Source organism: Ambystoma mexicanum, chromosome 9 (assembly GCF_040938575.1).
Source record: "Ambystoma mexicanum isolate Mex_15411 chromosome 9, UKY_AmexF1_1, whole genome shotgun sequence".
Classification (NCBI taxonomy): domain Eukaryota; kingdom Metazoa; phylum Chordata; class Amphibia; order Caudata; family Ambystomatidae; genus Ambystoma; species Ambystoma mexicanum.
Genome location: NC_090931.1, coordinates 532,788,551 through 532,809,658, shown reverse-complemented (window position 1 = coordinate 532,809,658; position 21,108 = coordinate 532,788,551). Strand labels below are relative to the sequence as shown.

The following is a 21,108-nucleotide window of genomic DNA, read 5'->3' as shown; positions in this document are numbered from 1 at the left end:
TTATACTTTTACCGCAATCACGATTTACGCACTCGCAAAATGTACCGCGATTTGCGATTTGGCCTGATTTCGTCATCTGTAAAAAGATAGCCGCTTTTGCCTGAACTGCTAAAATTCATTTGCAACCTAATAACCATCACTGAACCATTGTTAGGGCTGACCTGAACTGATTTAAGGTGTCTACCACTCACCCTGAACCTCCTATAGGGAATTAAAAGCAATTTTAGCATTTTTCACTTCCTTGCCACCACATTACAAAGCACTCTTGCCTGTGTTTTAAAAAGCATACCTGTTGTCTAAGCTTGCTGGGGGGGGGGTACTGAATTCCGTATTGTATTTGATTGTATTCCTGAAGACTGTGTGTGTTACTTCCATCTCCTTTCATTACATATAGGGGGGGGTGAATTGCCACCAGGGGAAAAGTGAACATATTATCTCTTGTGAAACCATATCAGTTTATTTTCTGTACTGCATTTATTCCACCTTGCATTTCCTTGAAACCATAAAGCATTTCAGCTACCTCATCCTCCATACTACTTCTAAGTAACCAAATCAGTTTACCAGTAGAACATTATCCATTGTTGATCACTGTCATATTTTAAGTGTGATATCCAATATTAATTTATTATAAAAGTGTGATAGATATATATTGTTATATTTCTCAAATAAACCTTTTAAATTTGCAAAACAGACCTACTTCTTGGCTCAGTGGGGTCAGGGGGATTCTAAGAGAGGGGTGTTATATAAGGGTTGTCATCCAGAGTACATGAACTGGACCTAAAAATATATCAATAAGGGTTTCCCTCAGCATCCCAGACTAGGCATTGACTTAGCTGTAGTGTTGAAGTGAAGCCGCTTAACACCCTGTACTTCACTTTCTACTGCCTCCACTCTAGCACTTCATCCATCACGGTCACGTGTCTAACACAGTTGCTCGTACTGCCTACCTGCACTTAAAAATGTCTAATGTTGGTTGTCCTTAATCTATTTATACCCACCCATGTATTGTCCCTGGTGACTGTTCCATTTACCTGCCTCGCCCCTGACCACCTGGTCAGAATATCACTCAAACTCACCCCATTGTAAGAAGCTCATTGTCAAATCTGATTTCTTATCTATTGTACGTTCTTTTGTGATCAAAAGAGCATTGTTCCTCCATGTATATAAATAAAAAAATAAAAATAGGAGGTGATCTTGCATAGTGCCCTGGTGCCATTGTTGTTGGCAAAGCACTGCAAGAGAAGACCAGGACTAATCAGTGGGATATTGGGAGAGGCAGATGTGCAATCTGTGCTGTTGATGGGTATAGCTCAGGAGTATCCTGTTCCTATGTGTCTGTATGCATCAATGGTAGTGGTGGAATTGTATGGGAGTATTTTATCCAGAGGGGAAGCTCTAAGACTGGAAAGGGTAAGGCATGCCTAGGGGATGTTGCTCGTTAATGTCGGGAAGAGTGGTAGAGCTGCAGAGAGGGGCATTAGTGATAACTCAGTAGTGTTCCAGGCCTGTGATGGTCATTAGTGGGGGGAACTTGAGTGGGGTATAAGGTTCAAGGATGAGGTTCTATAGGTTGGGTGTTGCCAAGATAGTGTGTGCCTGCACTAGAAATAAAAGACAGAGGTCTCTGTACTAGCACTTATCTCAACATGAGTTTCATCATTACCTATTTGCCAGAGTCTTACCTCCACTGGAGAGGCAGTCACAACGTGTGCCTGTGCTCTGGCAGAGAATAGTGCTATACCTGATACAGGGCTTCAGTTGAATCTCACCACTTTTTTGGCAAGTATGCTTTCTGCCCTGGAGCACCTGGTAGGTTTACTATTAGTTAGCAACCGCTTCATTGCTTTAGCAACAGAACTCCCAGGAACCAATTATTGTCGCCTTTGTGTAAATTATCAACATTAAATGTCAACCAATTAGCCTACACGTTTTTATCACTAAAACTACAAACATTTACCCATTCAATTTAGTATCTCATATACTAAAAAAGAGAATCAAATATATACTCCTTTTACACTTATATTTAGCATGTTATGCATGTATCCACTTGTAGGGGTCATATATGGGCATTACAAATAGTATGGTCCAACAACAAGCAATTCCTAACATAAGCAATAGTGTACTTGAATATAATTCTAGCTTCCTACTCTATTCAAATTCCCTGACTGCAGCTAATCATAATTGTGCATAACCATCTAAATATAACTTGGTAAAGCTAAAATTATGAACTTTCTTTATCCCTGTCTATGGAGATGAACCAATAGTCATGTGATGCCCCTCCATCTGCTCCAAACATATTAAAAATGAAAATCTAAAGAACTTTCAAGATCCAATGGCTACTACAAGGCCATATATCTGAATCCATGCATGGTCCACGAATACAGGCAAAAGCGTAGGAATCCACCTGCCGGGCTCCTCTCTTACCATCCTTCAGTGTATGCATGAAACAACGTATCCCAGCTAGGAACAGTACAAGCAGGGGTGCAAGTTTTGAGGTGTGGAAAGCCAACACATGTATCACAACTTGCTAGTGCGCCACATACACCAGTGAGCAGTTATAAAAACAAAATGCCACACTAAAACCAATTCAAGGCCATGCACACAAATTCAAATGTGGTTAAAAAAAGACCAATTCAAGCTTAAACATTTGAGAACCAAAATGGAATGGCGTGCTAGGCATCAACCATCATCTGCTTTCGCCACCCCCTTCACAGTTCTATATAGAGTTGAAATAGGCCCTATCCCATCACATGATGTCTTGAAGCCTATCATAACTTTCACTTTGGCATTCCGAAGGTCCTTATTAAGTTTCAACCTACTAATGGAGCTGAAGCCAAACAGTGGCTCGGCTCTAACTTTCTAATATTGCCACTATTTACGATGAAAACATCTTTGAGTCAATGTTGCTGATCCAATTCATTTATATAACTGACCTTGAAGCAGATAGCTAAACAAATTCGTGTCTGGCCTATTTGTTATGATTGTACAATGTTGAACATACAGTGAATGTGAAATGCTGCTCAGTTAACATGTATGTGGTTATTTTCTTTAAAGTGTTATTTACATGCAGGGGATCACTAACATTAGTACTTCCATGCTATTGGGGGCACCGTGCAAAATTGAAGAGTAAGTTACCTTTGCTCTTTACTTTTATGCTCCATCTTGTAAAAATGTAAATAATGTCTCACGTTACCCTATGCAGTTTGCTTTTACCAATTGACTCGTATGGAATCTGTCTGCTTTAAGCAGGTGCTAAATGGAGGCAGATTTCAAAGCAATCAATACCTTTTATGTCGGCATGAACATTTCTGTTTTTTTACACTTGTCTTCCTCATTGACTATGTTCTTTTCTGATGTTGCTGTTATTTTGCCCTGCTCAGCAGGTATTGAATTAACCTAGGAATGTTTTCTAGATTGTGCCTGTCTGCTCTCTTCAGTGTTGTGATTATTGGGTGTTTTCTTCTCTGTGGGTTGATTTATCAGCCCTTTGTTCCATTCCATCCCCCACTCTGTCTTCTGCCTATGAAAACTCTTGCTCTCAGCCCTTGGGTATGTGGACAATAAAGTCACTTTGTGGATGTTGAAGGGAATTGTGACACACTTTTGTTCTCTCCCATTAGTTGTCTGCCCTTGTGCTGCCCGGGTAGGGCCCACTGCAAACCTTTGGGACTTTTGCATCTGCCGGCAACACCGGTGAGTGGTTTGTTCCAGTCTGTGGATTCTGGCCCATCAAAGGAGACAAAATCGCACTTTCGTATGTTCACAGCCCAATTTGCTCTCTCTATGGTTCAGTAGGTTTTCCTTTGGTAAGGGTACATTTTGACTAAAAGACTTTGAGCCTCATTACGGGTTTGATGGTATCTGGGTGGTAAATCCACCCAGATACCACCAAACTGTATTACCATTACCGCCACTCGGTCCGGCGTTGTCAATCCCCATTTTCTTTTAGTCCATAGGACTCAATGGGGCATTTGCGGCTGTAATTCCGCTGAAGTAATTCTACTGAAACGTGGTGGAAAGCTGGCAGATTTACCTCCAATTCCTGGCTGGAGGTGAATGCTCCAACCTTCCAATAAAGCTACAGTTGTACGGTGCACTAATGAGGTGCTATATGGTAATACCGCCACATTTAACTCGCACCACTCAGCCTGTAATGAGGCCCTATGTATTTAAGAGCCAAGCAGTATTCCTTCTACCTTTTCACTTAACCATGTTACCAAAGTGTGTGTTGAGCCTCTTTGGTGGTTGTGTTGCTAGCAATGTCTTGCTGCCTTCTTGTGGCCTGTCTAGCTGCCCCAGGTCTTGGTGGATCCCGCCAGGTTGAGGAGCCTATACTTACGTTCAATCAGGAAGCAAGATGGATGTAGCAGACGACCCAGCCAACACACAAATGCAGGTACTAGTAGGCTGCCCTTAATCAGAGATTCATTGACATTCCTGAGAACCTCCATCCTCTAACTCCTGAAAATGAGTTCTGTGACATGCCTGCAGATACTATTTTCCTGGGCCTTGGACAAGATCAACCGGCGAGCTTAGGCCAACGCAGAAAGCCTTCCTTTTGGGTTCCTGTTGTCTTGCCTGCTCCATTTCTCCTGTCTGTGCCTCTGCGTTTTCATGGGGAGACCAAGGGTTACAGAATCTTCATTAATCAGTGTAAATTACACTTTCCTTGTTGCCCTACAGCACCTTTCAATCCCACAACCAAAGCAGTGTTTGTCCTCTCACATTTAGGGGGATTTATAGCCACGTGGTCCAGTCCTCTCCTGGAAGCAAGCAATCCCCTCTTTTATGATTTGGAGTCCTTATTGGTGGCAATTAATGTCTGTGGTACATAGAATATGGCCCAGTCCAACAAGCTTGAATTGCTGGACCTGACCCAGGAAAGGAAAGGTTTACTGGCACAAATAGCATGGTTACATCACTTAGCAGCTACAACATCCTGGCCAGAGAATAAGAAGGCATTTAATTTCCAGACAGGGTTGGAAGAAAACATCAAACATGCCCTGTCAGTAGTTAAATTAATAACAAACACAAATATTTTGACCTTGTGTTACATCGCTACACCTGTATGGCTGAAAGAGATGGGGAAAGGCATCACCCAGATCTTTAGCCAACAGAAACTTGTAAAGGTTCTGCTTCCTCCAGTGCTGCAAGGCTCAGACCCTATTCAGATTGGAGGTATACTGGGATCGTTGACCCAAAAAGACAGAGAATGGAGTCAGAATTCAGATGTGTGCCTTTATGGTGAGCAAACTAGGCATTTCATTCTATCTTGCTCTAGGCACCCTTCCAAGAAATTGGAAAACAACAAGACCTATTCTTAGAAGGGACTGCATGCAATCGTCTAGTTAATGAAACAACCCCGTTGACTATTTTCCGTTTTTATACATATGTGTTTTTGAGGTGGTGTTTTTCTTCCTGTGACAGAGACAGATGTCCTGATCCAATTGGCTGTACCCATGAGGTGCTGGTAATTACATGGACATCAACTATTCCCAGAATGTGGGCATTCCAGTCGAACTGAAAATCTCACCAGAGCCAGTGAGGGCAGTAGATAGGACTGTCTTAAAACCAGGCCCAAAAATTGAACAAAACATTGACCTGTTACACCCATGCTGCAAAGACATGAGAGAAAGATCCATTTTGATCTATTTGCTGCTCCTCATTTTGGCATCATTCATGGAGTTCCATGGTTTCACTTGCACAACCCCATTAGGGGCTGGGTGGTGAAGACTGTGTGTTTTTCATCTTCGTATTGTAGTGCACACTGCCTGTCAGGTTCTGCGACACATGGATCAACATGTCAGGCCCTTCTTTCAGGATGATATGTTATAGGGGGATTTTTTTCTTTGCTCCCAAGACAATATCCAGAATTTGCAGATGTTTTTTAAAAGAAGCAGGGATAGCAATCGCCATCTAATGTGCCCTACCATTCCCTCATAGGCCTTGCAGTAGGGCACACATTCCTCATGGATATGTGTGTTCTCTGATACAACAGAAAGAGAAAGCCCAGAAGCAATTCCTGGCCTCATCTAAAAAAAAAAACAGATTTATCCAACACTTATTCTCTGTTTTCTGTCTCCAAAACGCAGGGGATCTCCATCTCTATGTAGAGTATAGAGCATGCAACAGCATCACTATAAAGAATCAATACCTGATACCCCCGATATTCCCCCTGTAGGACCAGTCACAGTCTGCAATTATTACACCAAGTTATATCTCAGGAGAGGAGGAGCACAATTTAGTGCAGATTGAAAATGGCGATGAGTGGAAGAGGGTGTTCCAAACTAGGTGTTGGCTTTATGAAAACTTAGCTTGGCTCTTTGGACTCCGCAACACCCCAGTCGCCTTCCAGCTCTTCATGAAGGATGTCTTCTGGGGCATTCTGGATCAATATGTCATAGTGTATTTAGATAAAATAGTGGTCTTTTCTCCATCATAGGAACCTCATATTTAACATGTAAAGAGTGTTCTTCAGAGGACGAGGGAACATACATTATTTGCAAGGCTAGAGAAGATCATTTTTCATAACACAGAGATGGAATTCTTGGGATCTATTCTAACCCCAAGAGGGCTAAAGATGAGTAGAAGCTAAGGTGAATGCCATGCTGACTTGCACCGCACTACATCACTCAAAGTAGTCCATTCGTTTCTTGGTTTTGCCAACTTCCATTTCATAATTGTTCCTTTATAACTGGCTTAATACCAGAGATTATAATAATTGTTATATTATAACGGCGAGTGGTTTCTAAGTGCATTTCTAAGCGTGGGATCAGTATTCGAACCTGTGTTGGGCGGCATTGTTTTGCTTCCAAGACACGTTGCCCCTGAGCTATCCCCCAATAGGCAATTTACTCATTCATTTACTACTACTACTGTATTTGTTTTCGTGGCCTTTTGAATGGTAAAAGGCAGCTCAGGATGATTTCAACTCAGTTAAACATGCTTTCATGACTGCACCTGCACTTTAACTCCCTAAACCAAAGGAATCATTCATTGTGGAAGCAGAAACCTCTGCCATTACTATACGGGCTATGCAGTCACAGCTTTGTCTTAACGCAAGGCATTTACACCCAGTCTCCTTTTATTCCAGACGGCTGACTGCTGCTGAAAGGAACTAAACCATTGCAAAGTGCCAGTTACAGGTATTAAAAGCTGCCTTTTCTCAGAGGAACTAAACACCAAGTCAGGGTTTATATTGACCATGGAAACATGCAAGCCCTTGTATCAATCAAGTGGGGCAATGCTTGGATTTTGAGGGCACATGCTGCCAGAGGGCAGACATTGAAAATGTGACATGCTTTATTGGTTAACTGGTGGTCATCTGTTACAAAAGGCAGATGAGAACTTCATTACCTCACAATGAGTGATATGTGTTTTCACCCCTACTCTACAAATAATGCATGTGGACTCAAAATCATCAAGAAGATGGTTCTAGAAGATCAATAAAATGAAGGCCTTAAATGCTACATCAGTAGACTGGTTATACATTCCCACTGAGCCACCACAACAGCATGTTCTCTGTTGATGTCATGACTTCAAAATGGCAGGTCACCCACATCAAAAGAGATGCCATTGCATAGATCCTAAGGTGTGCTATCTGTGGTCAATGTTAGAATATGAAGGGAAAGCCTGTTGAACTGTTCTGCTCAATATTAAAGCATATGATATCATTTGAGTAGTCATACACATCTTCGAAGATAGGTAATTGTGTCCAATGATGGTCTTCCCTCAGCAACAGTATTGGTGTATCTTTTCTCCCGGCACATATTCCGATTATTCGGATTACCCTCAGTCCCAATTTCTGATTGAGACCCTGAATTTACATCATGCTTCTGGTGAGATCTGGAGACCCTACTAGGAGTAGACACAGGTACTCTTCTGCTTGCCGTACCTAAACAGGTGGGTAAACTGAAGAGGTTAACTGGACCTTTGAACAATAGCTACAATCTCTCTGCTTAGAATACCACGACACGTAGGTCCCACTCATTAGTTTTGCAGAATTTCTATACCGTAAGCCTTTTGATGATTCAGTCAGGGTCTCCACATGTGTGCTCTTTACGAGCAATACCCAGACTATTGCATATTCTTGTTGCTACTTGCACTCTGGGAGCTACCTTTTCAGATCACCCGTCTTTCCCCTACCCCCGCTTTTGGAAAAATTGTGCTCCCTCGTGCCTTTCTGGGATTGGTTGGGTCCAATATGCTCACCTATGCTAACTGAGGCGTGGGAGGGAGGCCCAGGCGTTCAAAGGTAGTGTCCTTCATTTTGGAATTCACTGGGACCTTTGGTGGAGTGAAAGCATCAGCCTGGGACAGTCTCCAACAATGACCTATTATTATTCCTGATATCAGGGAAGCCATACTAGCTCTCTGCAGGTGTTGAAGTGCTGGTAAGGCAGAGAAGAGCAACTTTGTATCTCCTTAGGTCGGTCTGTTAGTGTAATTCGCAGCACAAGTGTTTGAGAGAACTGCAGGTTTTCTACTGGTTCCAATTTGAGTTTCATTTGTCATTGTGAGGGAATGTATTCCCTCACTGCAATGTTTCCCTTGCGTGCAAATTGGGTGACATACATATCAAAGACTCTTTGTTGTGGTTAATTGGCGTGCCACTGAAATGGGGCTAACATGCACTTTTCAAATTCAAATCCTGGCAGAACAGCCCTCTATCCTTCTGAGCTGTATGCATTGAGTACCATTATTACAGCGCTTGGCAGGTTTGAGTATCCAGCATGAAGCCGTTTTTAAATGTCTGCTATTTTTTTATTATTAGTATATGTGTTGCAACAATAAATCTAAGGGTGCAGCAATTGCAGGCCAGTATGCAGGATGTCACAATCTATAAATGGGAGCCAATGAATGTTAGGCAGTAAAAACAAGCAGTGGTATATTAGATGCAGCCATCTATTGTGCTGGTAAGATAGCTCTGTGGGTTGAGCGGTTGCTGCTGCGATCTGAGTGTGATCTGCAGGTCGCAGGTTCGAATCCTGGCAAGGCCAACTCAGCCTTTCATCCTTCCGAGGTCAGTAAATGAGTGCCTATTTCGATTGGGTGATACTGTATGTAAATATGTGCGCTGTAAAGCGCTTTGGATTACGGCGCTATATAAATAACTTATCATTAACATCATTATCTATGGGTTGCCAAATCAAGGTATGGTGTGAAATCATCATTACATGGAATGTACCAAAACTTTAGACATAATGTAGCTATCAATTTATGGTAAGTGACCGTCAGTGAGCAGAAAATGGGATAAAGCAAGCAACATGGTGCTCATTTCTTAAAATCATAAATTTCCCCAGAGGGGACCACTTACATTTGCACTTATGTGCAAACAGGTCTCCTCTGGGCATTTTTCGTCATTTGCACTCCGTAGTGAAAATGAGAAGAGAAAGAGACACCTAAAGCCTCTTTATACTTATCATTTGCACTTCGAAGTGCAAATAGAGTAATCGCCACCAGTACGCATGGCAGGTGGCATTTCCAATGATTCCCTATGAAATCCGTGTTTCTGTAGGTAATCATTGGTTTTACTCCAGCATGAAAATCTCATGCTGGCATAGAACCAAATTGTTTTTGAAGGTGGATGTCAAACGTAATTTCCGTTCCACCCCCGCCCTTCGCCTTCAAAAACAATGAAAATCCCCCAGACCGTGAATGGAGGAATTAAGACAGGCGCTACAGAGCTGGCAGATGACCTTCATCGAACTGCACTGGCTTCCACTGCAAGCCCGTATCATCTTCAAATCTTGTTGCATCTTCTACAAGGCTGCCATGCTGAAGTCCTCAAGCTACCTCTGTGAGAAACTCAGCATCTCCGGGGGCCTGCATTCCACCCGAAGTAAGGAAATGTGCACATTTGATTTATGACAGTGCAGGAAGGAAGGAACCAGAAGACAGGCTTTCTATGGCTACGCCCCAAGACTCTGGAACTCTGGGAGGAGTCCCCATCAACATCAGACTTGCCCCATCGCATCTACAGTTCAGGATAGAGCTCAAGACCTTGCTCTTCAAGAAATGGCTCCTCCTTAACAGATAGGTACACACACCCTGCACTCCCCACCCTACCTGAGATTATGTGATCTGCTCCCCACTGTCTCCCCCCATCCTGCAATGGCCCACCCTCCCCCGTTAGCTCCCCATTCCCTTTTCTCTGCTTCCCTCGCTGTGTTCTTCCCCCTATAATTGTAAAGTGCTCCGTTACTTCCCGAAGCTAGGTCTGCTGTCAATAAATACCCTAATAGTAATAATAATAATAATAATAGTAATACAGAGGACTACGTAAGGGAACAACAATCCATAGGGTTCAATGAAACAGAAAGCGAGGGGCACCAGTTAAAGAGCAAACTGTGGGATGCAATAATTTGTCTATAGAGTGCAACAATCAGTCGAGAGGTTGCAATAGTTGACCTAAGGGTGCACACATGGGGAGCAGTAAAGAGTAAATGTAATGCAAATGTAAATCAGTGTGACGTGGCAATCAGGGAGATGGTTATGTGGTACAACAGTCTGTCTTTGGCTAAAACAATCATTCCATGGGTTGGAATAGTAATCTTGGGATGCACCAATCAACGAGCTGCATGTGGAAGCAGCAATCTAATTGGGAGCAACAGACATTGGAAGGCACGCAGCAACCAGTCTAAGGATGGCACTGTCAGGCGAAATATGCATAAGTAAGCTATGCCTTTACCTGGACAATATCAGTGTGTTCTGTGGCTAGTAGGGTGACAGTGCAGGGCTCTGGCAAGCCAGCAAATAGAAATCACCCATTCTCTCTGCCCATATCTGTCTTAACATAACAGCAAAGCATAGCATAAACAACAGATCGGATTATGGCATAGTATACCATAACATAGCATTACATCAAATATAACATGCTTACCGTTAGATAGCATAGCAGGACATTGCACAGCACAAAGTAAAGCAACTCTTTCAAGGTGCACATTTTGTCACAAAAGTTGATGGAATGGGGGTATTTTTACAGAGTGCCAAGCCACTTTTGCTTAAAAGAGCGGTTGTGCCAAAAGTCTCTGTGCTACCACACCCCCACCCCTCCTCACTCCTACCTCCACCCTTCAAAGATAGCATCGGATATACACCATCTCCGGGGATGACTATCAGGGTCTTCATTGGGGCCGCGTGCCTGAAAATAGAACAGCAACATTCCACGCTGCTTAGACTGGGACCAACGAGGGCAGAGAGCTTGACACTGCTGTTACTGTACGGGCCCAAGGAGCCGAGCAAGACGGATCACTGGGCCTGCCCAAGTCAAAAAGGAAGATCATCCTGGAATCATTCTGGAGTCATCCGATGACTCCATTCTAGAGTCATCCATGCATAGTTCAGGAAGATCATCCGAAGTATTCCAACAGGCCAAAATATGTAATGAGATGATGACTCTAGAGTTATCACAGAAACTACTACAGGATGAGTTTGGATTACTTCCAGTGATGATCTTGGATTACTCCAGGATGACTCCATGACAACTTCATGATGAGTGGGGATTACTCCTGGATGACTTCGGATGACTCTAGGATGACTCCATGACAACTTCAGGATGAGTTGGGATTACTCCAGGATGACTTCGGATTACTCTAGGATGACCCCATGACAACTTCAGGATTACTCCAGGATGACTTCATGACAACTTCAGGATGGGTGGGGATTACTCCACGATGATTTTGGATTACTCTAGGATGACTCCATGACAACTTCAGGATGGGTGGGGATTACTTCAGGATGGTTGCATGAGAACTTTAGGATGGGTTTTGAATTGTGAATGATTCTTGCAGACCACTCCATGATGAGTTTAAAAGATTTCAAGATGCTTCCAAAACATTTAGGAAAAGGGGTTTGATTACCCAAGGATGTATTCCTTTTGAGTAAGATTGGTGGCATTACTTTAGAATGATTCGTTAGACTTATGGATAGTTTACTGGAAATAAATCTAATGAATTTTGCAGCTGTCACTGTCCATCTTTGCTAGAGCACCCAAATGTTGTTAACCAAGTTCACCGATTTAGTGCACAAAACTACAACCGCCCCCTCCCATGTCACAAACCAACCTGTAAACTCCCTAATTTCAATTCTCACCTCTAGCCAACAGGGCCTCACACCCAAAATTACAAAGCACTGCATTGAAACACACACTTCCAGTGACCTAAACAGAATCTGTTAAAGGTCTACCTGCATGACAGACTGCCGCCAGTCACTTCACCCAATATCACTGAGAGCAGTCAACATTATTATGATAGTAAAATACTGCAGCTATACATTGTTGATATTTTATTATAGTATTGCTGTGGCTATAAGATGTCTTCAATCAAACATAGGCTCAGAAAGTGTTCAAAAAATGTTTTATTTAACAAATGCAGTTTAAAGGCATAGCTGTATTCTATAAGAATAAATCAGTTTGCAAAAACACAAACTAATAATCATCGATCCTGCATTTCGAAAGGCGGTGTCTTCTTTAGGCCTCTTCTGGCATTGCAGATTTTGGTGGCACCTGGCTGTCCATAGTAGGCCAACTGTTAGCCTTGCAGACAGATCTCAGAAATTCTACAAAAAAAAGAAAGGATATATGAATATAAATGGACATCAGAATAGGCATTGTTAAATTACTTATTGTAGAATAAATACAGGATTAACAAATGTTAAAATGTCAACCTACAAATGTGTCACTACATTTAAATGCATTTGTACACAACGGTTGAAACAGGCTTAAAAGATAGATTTGAACTGAAAATGAATCATGGTTTTCTGTGGCTGCATTCAGAAGATTTATGGTCTTTAATGGTCAAAGGGGTTAATATGTCTTTGAGGAGATGTTGAGCCAGGCACTGAGTCGGTGGGGATGGGAGACAGGACAATCATGCAGAAACAAGATTGACAGATTCATTGTGTAGATACAACAGTTTGACTTTTAAATTAGAAACTATCACACAGTTAGAAATAGAAAGCATAAGTGGATGTGGGGAAATAGTCTTTTAAACCCTTTGCTAATTAACATAACCAGAAGGTCCGGAAACACATGACCCCAGATATACCAAAGCACACCTTGCTTACATGGGTGACCCAAGGCCTCCTGTCTGAAAACCATGCATCACTGATTTGTTACATACTCGAATGGACTAACAAATATACAACACCCCAAAGATAATACCCACTCCCTGCCTTTAATTACCCCTATTCTGCTTGGAAACCAGGAATGGCCAATGTGCAATGAATGTGAGGGACAGGTTTTAAAATGTATTAGAAACAAATGATTTATTAGTCTAGAATAGAATTTGTTCATGCAGTAGCGAATTGATACACCAACAGCTCTCGCGTAACGGCCACCATCTATTTATGGTGTCCATTCAATGCGGAAAAGGTACTCTCAAAATTAAGTAAGTTAACTACAGTTTTTAAATTGGGAACGGTTCTGTTATGAGGGGAATATCAGCTTCTGTTGTGTGGATGATCCAGTGTCCATTCCCAACGACTTCTCCACTGATTCTGGTAATGAATTGGTCCTGGTAAGCGCCGCCAGTGATGCCTGCAAATGATGTATTGCCAACTGATTGTGTCTTTGCGTGGCTTGTAACTGTTCTACAATTTAAAAAAAAACAAAAAAAACAAAAAACAAAAGTTAAAGGCACCTACTTTCTGGCCATCAGACTAACAGCGTAGACAAGAACAATAAGGCAAATGGCGCAGGATATCACACTGCGGTAACAGTGGGAGAAGACACAATTACAACTTGGTCCACTACCAGTGAGCAATGGTGTCAGGTGGAGATCCAGCCCAGGGAGTAACAGGGAAGGAGAACCTGAGAACCAGCCAGGAAGTCGGATGGGCGCCCTGACCCTGCCCAGAGAGTCAGTTGAGGGCTATCGGGTGTCACTGAAACTATTGGAATAGAGTACACGTAGGGGGGAATGTCATAAAAGGAGGGACACAAAGCATGCAGATGTTTGGTTATTTGCCCACTTATTGACTGGCCATGGCCATGCTAATCCCCATAGCCATTTACACCCAGATCCTGCGCTTGCCCCAAAATACCTTCTCATGGGAACTCTTTGAGCTCGTATTAATCAAGCCATCCCATCAAACGGTGCACTAAAGTGCCTGCCAGTGTTTTTTTCAAAGCAGTCTTCTGAGCGTTAATAACTTAATTGGAGTAGTAAACCCACTACTGGTGTAATAGAAATGTCTTAACCAGGTCTGCCTTCAGCCACTCGATTTAGAACTGCTGCAGCAAACTTGCTGCTTCAGCTAGTTCACACTGAGACAAGTTGTGAGGTGAATAGCCAGTGCTGTGACCAGTGTAGTGCGGAACAGAGCTCCAACATTGGGCTCTTCGCTTATGTCTTGCTAGTCTCAGTTGGCAAGAGTGAACCCCCATGTGTCAGTGCGCTCTCACCGTTCCTGCCCTTGCCATTACGCTCAATGTACTCCAATCCCAACAGGCCCAACTCACCTTCACAATATATATGAGATGATTGTAGCAGTTTTCCAGGAGGTTGAAGAAAAGTTTCTTGAGAAAGAGCCGGACGTTCAATGCAGAGTGCCTTTCTCTCGGCGTCGCCTTGGCCTCTTGCTTTTTCTTTGGGGCCCTTTGAACCTCCATCTCATGGCTGTAGTTCTTGAACTGAATGACCCAGATTCAGAAAAACAGTAATCTTCAGTTTTGAAAACGGTGATCAGACATTCTAATCCCTCGAGACCAAAGTAAAACTTCCGCTTTTTGGTACCTTCCTGTTAAGGACAGACAGACAGCCCTGAGGAATGAGCAATCCCCCGAAAAAGCCACTAGGACAATCTTCTTTTGCTCGTAACACCATTAAAAGAGATTTCCTTTGCCAAGAAAATGTTTTAAATCAGTGTATATGTGTATTTTAGCACCATGCGGCCCCCCCTTTGTGTGGTGAATGAGTAACTGTATTAAAATATTTAAGTGCTGCACTCATTCCCAGCAACAATAAAAGCATTCAAGCCTGTGTGTGTACTACATATTGGCTTGTTTATTTGAGCGGTTTTACTCCACACTAGTTGACCTAAGATGGAAGTTCAAATTGAAATATAAAGACACTGAAACTGTGCACCATCTCTCCCAACATACTCCCCATCTCCCTTCACCCCCAAATGGCCTCTCCTCCTCGACTGCCCCACCAGCCCCTTCCCCGTCAACTACTCACATCCACTCTTTGCCCCTTAACTGTGAAATGCCCCACCTCATTCATCCCCTACCTGCTCCCTCTCCCTCAACTGCACACCTTCTCTCCCAACAGCCTCTCCAAGTGCATCCTTTTCCATCAACTACCCCACCACCCCCCAACTGCCCCTTTCTCCCTCAACAGCTGCACCACCCCCTTCTCCAACTGCCTCCTTCTCCATCAACTACTCCCAGCCACCATTCACCCCAACTACCCCCTTATCCATCAAATGCTCCACCCTCAACTGCCCACAGGACCCTACTGCCTTTTCCCCCTCTACTGGCCCCACATCTCATTCTCCAACTGATGTTTGGGGAGAAGGGTGGTGGGTGCAGGTAAGGGAGAACCCTTACCTGCTCCCACCACCCTTCTCCCCAAACTGCCCCACACACCTTCTCCCTTCAAATGCCCCACCACTTCTCCAACTGCCACATCCTCTGCTCCCTATCTGGCCCCATCCTGTTCTCCCCATTTTGCACAAATGCCCGAAACCGCCCCCCCCCCTTCAACTGCCCCCAGGCCCTTCGGCCTCAATTGCTCCCCACCACTTCTCCATAAAATTCCCCCTTTTCCTTTAACTGCCCACTTCTCCCATCGGACTCATACACCCTTCTATCACACACCACGTCTCTCCCAACTACCCCCATCCCCCTTCACTGCAGTTACTCCATTAACTGCCCCGCCCCTTCAACTGCTCTATTCCATTCCCCCCAATTGCGCAATATCTCTCCTAACAGCTAAGACGCAGACCCAGTCCCAGTCACAAAGGGGAGGGATACAGGTCAATGGAGCAAGAGAGTCAGAGAGGGGAGAACACAAAGCCATGCGTGGGAGTAAGGGGGAGGAGGGGACCCAACCGGAACGCAGGTAGCAAAATGGCCGGGGAGAGGGGGTTAGAATAAGCCCAGGCAGCAATTCATAATGCAATAACTGAATGTTTTTGAAAAATAAGAAAGATTTTGCAACGAGACGCGCATGAAAAGAGAAGTCGGGTGCCTTCACCTCACACTCAGCCAAAAATGCTCTCCGGCAAGCCAGTGACCCCCCCCGACACTTTGCAAACTGCAACAATACCTCAGAGAAGGCCTGTTCGTTCAGCTTCCAGGCCCCCCCCCCCTGAACAGCACTAAGGAAGGAGGACGGGACGGGACGGACGGACGCACGCACGCACGTGCGCGCGCACACACACACACACACACACACCAATCACCCACACTCTGCATCCACCCTCCACTATTCTTCTCTAACTGTCCCCCTTTTTCCTGAAATTGCCCTCATCCCTCTTGTCCTCCAACTGCACCCCACCCCTAACCGCCAGAACCTCCATTAACCCACTGCCCCCCCATCAAGGACTTCCCCCGCCCTTAGCCCTCCCCCTCAAGGACTCCCCACACTTAGCCCTCCTTGCCCTAAAGCCTCTGCCCAGCCTCTTCTCTCAAAAGACTGACTGCATTATCCCACCTACCCTCAATGACACCCCAAACCTTAACGCCCCCCCATGTCTCTCCTGCCCTTAAAACATCCCCAAACGCACTCCTGCCCCTATCCACACCCAAACTACTCCTGTGCCCTTAACCCCCAAGACTCCCCCCACCACCCACGTTTTGTTATACCCGTTCTACCCGTGAACCCCCTCTTAATCTTGTCACAATACTTCCAAACTCTTAACCCGCAACCCAAAAGACACCCTCCCCATGTTTAACCCTCTCCGCTCCAAAGACTTCCACCCAGCTCTTATGCCTCAGACCCCAAAGATTTCCACTGAACTTAACCCATGTCCCCGCCAAAGACTTACACCAAACTCTTAATCCCCCACACCAAGCACTTCTACCCACTCATAACCATCACCCCAAGGTCTCCCCTCACCCCCTTATCCCTTAGTCAAAGAATTCCCTCCCCTTTAATAGAACCGCCCTTGGACTTACCACCTTAACCCCATACCCAAGGTCTGTTTCCCCACACTCAGGTGCACCCCCAACCACCCCACCCAGCCCAAAGGACGGTTGTCCCCTCGCTACACTTGGCCCCAAGGATGCCCCCATCACTACACTGTACCGTAAGGATGCTTACCATCAATACACTCGGCCCAAGGACACCCCCATCACTACACTCGGCCCCAAGGATGCCCCCTAACAACACTTGGTCCCAAGGACGCACCCTAACAACACTTGGTCCCAAGGACGCGCCCCATCACTACACTTGGCCCCAAGGACGCCCCCATCACTACACTCAGCCCCAAGGATGCCCCCCATCACCACATTCAGCCCCAAGGATGCCCCCTCACAACACTTGGCCGCAAGGACGCCCCCATCACTACACTTGGCCCCAAGGACACCCCTCCATCACTACACTTGGCCCCAAGGACACCCCCCATCACTACACTCTGCCCCAAGGATGCCCCCTATCACAACACTCAGCCCCAAGGACGCCCCCCCCCCATCACTACACTCAGCCCCAAGGATATTTCCCTATCATCTCCACTCAGCCCCCAGGGACACCACTGCCATCGCCACACTTGGCCCCAAGGGACACCACTCCCATCACCACTCTTATGCAGGCACACGCTCCCAGCTTATAAATCGAACGGGAGAAGGCACACTTAGTTAAGGCATTTTTATTACTTTATGAGCTCATTTATAGTGGCAGATCAACCAGTATAAAGAAATAAAAACACCCATATGCTGTGGGTCCCTCCACATGTGTCCTATATGTACTCCACTGCAATAACTTCAGTTTAGCCAAAAATAAAAAAAAGCACTGTGTACACAAAAGTGCTGCACATTGAGAACTGTGAAACCAGCACGAGAAGGGACTGGGATGGAACATTTTGAAATAATATGCGGCCGTTTAAAATGAATATTGTCCAGAAACAATAGTGGAAGCCGAGTGGAAGATATACCATATGCACACAGCAACAGGACTTCAAACACGGCCACACCGTCCTAGCCGCAAAAGTAATTACAGTGGTCATGTAAGTGGCTCGCTGAGGCGATCACAGCCATATACATGGAAACGAGAAATTGACTAGGCAGAAATAATAATTGCTCACTAAACCAGGCACGCTTTCATGTTTCACATACACGCCTGCAGACTGCTGTCTTTGCCGCGTGGACACTTCCAACAACAAAGGCAGCACGACCTGCCTCCTAAATCAACATTCTTGAATGTCCAGGTATTTCAATCCTCCCTCACGCTCCGTTCCTGGGCTATATCAGTTCGCCAGGCCTCGGAACAGGCCCGTGAGAGCCTCCTTCCTTCTCTGCCTGCCTGCCTGAGCTACTCAGCTGGCTCGGATGCCTTTTCCCGCGTCTCCCCTCCATGTTTGTGGCCTGATCCGCCATTGCGTCCCGAGAGAACACGAGATCCGACCCAGTCCCCCTGCAGCGTAGGTTGCAAAACCCTCACGCTGACATAAACAAGGGTGCCCTCAAACGTGTGCACTCCCACCTACCTTTTGTGCTATTTATCCACTTTTATTTTGGTTCCCAGCACGAGCACGACCACCATTCTTCCGCCGCCATTGCCGCTTACAGCAGCTGTGCCCCCAGGTCCGAGAAAATAAAAAAAGCTGCACGCCCCTCCAAGACAAGCCCAAAACAAGCCACTCCCAACAAAATAAGCAGATAGAAAGAGCGCCCGCTTAAAATGCCATGGTTAGGTCTCAAAAGTAACAAATTTAACAGAATAGCATAACTATACATAGAACACAGTGTTTTAAAATAAAAATATTTTACTATAATCTGCTGCTCACCCAGCATATAAAAGCCCACTCTCCAAAGAAACACTTTCTTTAAAAAAAACACCCTTTGTTTTAAGCAGCACAGTTAAATGAAATTCTCTTTATTAACTAGCTGCACACATGGACGTCATTTAGGGGTCGCAACTGCGACCCCTGCGGTCTCTCTTGCTACCCCTGTAGTCTCCCTTGGTACCCCTAAAAAATAAAAATCGCTTTTTTTAAAAAATTTTTAAACAGACTCATGGGCTGTGGCCAGCAGCAGGTGGCTCTGTTTCTGGAGTGGCTGGTTTTCTGATAGCTATAACTGGTAAAATAGCTCTGTGGGTTGAGTGCTGGCTGCTGCAAAGTGTGTGCGATCTGCAGGTTCGACTCCCAGCAAGGTCAACACAGCCTTTCATCCTGCTGAGGTTGATAAATGAGTACCAACACAGGTTGGGTGATATTGTACGTATATTTATTCTATATGAAGCACTTAAACATAAGTGCTATATAATAACACATCATTATCGTTTGGCCTTGGGCATCTCCTTGCAATTACAGTGATTTGTTAATATGTGCCTATATACACTGATATTAACGATACATATGGTGATCCATTCTTGTATGAAATGTATATCACTTTACAGTGATAGCGTAACCCATAATTTTCATAGTGTACTTAGAAACAATGCTATGTGATGCCACTTCCTGTTTTATCGAGTGGTGAAAGGTCATGTTCCATCGCTTCCTGTGAAACCGTAGCCTCCACCCCAACATGCTTGTGAGATCAAAGGAACCACCTTCTAGGCCGAGGTTCATTCGTATTAAGGATTGAAAATGACAATGAATCATAAAAGCAAAAAGAATACGCGTCCGGTGTATGCAGGAAGAAATTGATAGCTGGCCCAGAAGCACATCGTATTCCACAATTGCTTTGTATGCAGCATACAGAAACCGATTACACCCGCAGCCCGCGATGAACAGTTGCATCGCATACACTGAGGAGCACTTAATATTAGTCACACTTGCACACGGGGGCTGCATGGATGATGGCGGCCATCGCTTGAAATGATCAAAAACACTTCTGTTTGTGGGGAGAGGGGGTGTAATGCTTACCAGACAAACAGGAAACGGGCACAACGAGATGTTGCTCTAAAATTCCAAAATAGAAAGAACAAATCAAGCGCACCAGCAGCTAAATATACCTACCGCTGCACGGCATGGAGTCCTTCTTCCTCCATGATTGTCTTCATCAGCTTCGTCATCACGTAGGCATCCTATGTGAAAAATCGCCCCTACGTCATGACGCCTTAAAGGCATTTCAGAAAGTGTTGGCAAACTTTTAAACAAACACACAATGCTCTGGGGTCTCATATGGACTTTATTTATGTGCTATTACCAATGAAAGCAACATAAGGCCTTCTTTTAGCAGAAGCTCAGTTTCAGTGTCCAGGCAGCATATCAGGTGAGTGCATCGATCCAGCTCTGTGAATTCTATATGCATTTTGTGCGCCATTAAAAAACTCTTTATGCATGCAGCAACTTGACCAGCATGGCAGCTCGTTTGATTTCTTTGGGGGGCTTTCATGTGTGTGCAATGTTTTTTTTATGCTGGGTCTCAAGCTTTCCCTTATTGCCACATTGGTCATTTTGAGGGTGCTCGGGCCTGCTTGGATGGCAAAGGTTTCTCTCCCATGGAGTGCATGCTTATGTTTAGGCCTCATGGCTTCCATTTTCACCCAACATAGTCTCAAGCTTTACCCTTGCCACATTGAGGATTTTGAGGGTGCTGGGTGCCTGCTTTTGACTGGATGGCAAAGGATTCTCACCCAGGAGGTGCATGATATGTTTAGGCCTCATGACTTCCATGTGGGATGGGTTCTATAGTTTGTCTGGCCATTCACAACTTGTTTAACCCCTTCTTCCATTAAGTGCTGCTAGTATTTTTACGGTGCGTTTCCCTTACTTGTTCCCTAGGGCCAAATATGTGTTGGGGACATTTGTGACCAGTCACTTTTTACTGCAAGAAAACTATTTCTGTGCCATGTATGCTTTTTAAGTGTGATTCCTGGTCAATGGTTTAGCACTTTTACATTGAGTGTTGCAGTTTAAATGACAATCAGTATTAGTCTGCAAATCATCCAAAAACTCTGTGATGCTCTGAAGTAATCAGTAAGCCATCCCCAAATCATC

General features: G+C 44.6%; 1 long non-coding RNA gene across 3 annotated transcripts; it reads right to left on the bottom strand.

Annotated features, from left to right (window-relative positions):
• Positions 1–12,339: 12,339 nt before the first annotated feature.
• Positions 12,340–18,781, bottom strand: LOC138488246 (uncharacterized). Of its 3 annotated transcripts, XR_011274622.1 has the most exons (4): positions 18,649–18,781; positions 14,462–14,632; positions 13,402–13,590; positions 12,340–12,558 (listed from the first exon to the last, which is right to left on the bottom strand). It is a non-coding gene; the product is annotated as an uncharacterized lncRNA (long non-coding RNA). The 3 variants fall into 3 exon arrangements; XR_011274621.1 differs by lacking the exon at positions 12,340–12,558 and having other exon boundaries at positions 12,767–13,590; XR_011274623.1 differs by lacking the exon at positions 12,340–12,558 and having other exon boundaries at positions 12,767–13,590; positions 14,462–14,739; positions 18,649–18,760.
• Between the last annotated feature and the right edge of the window lie 2,327 nt (positions 18,782–21,108).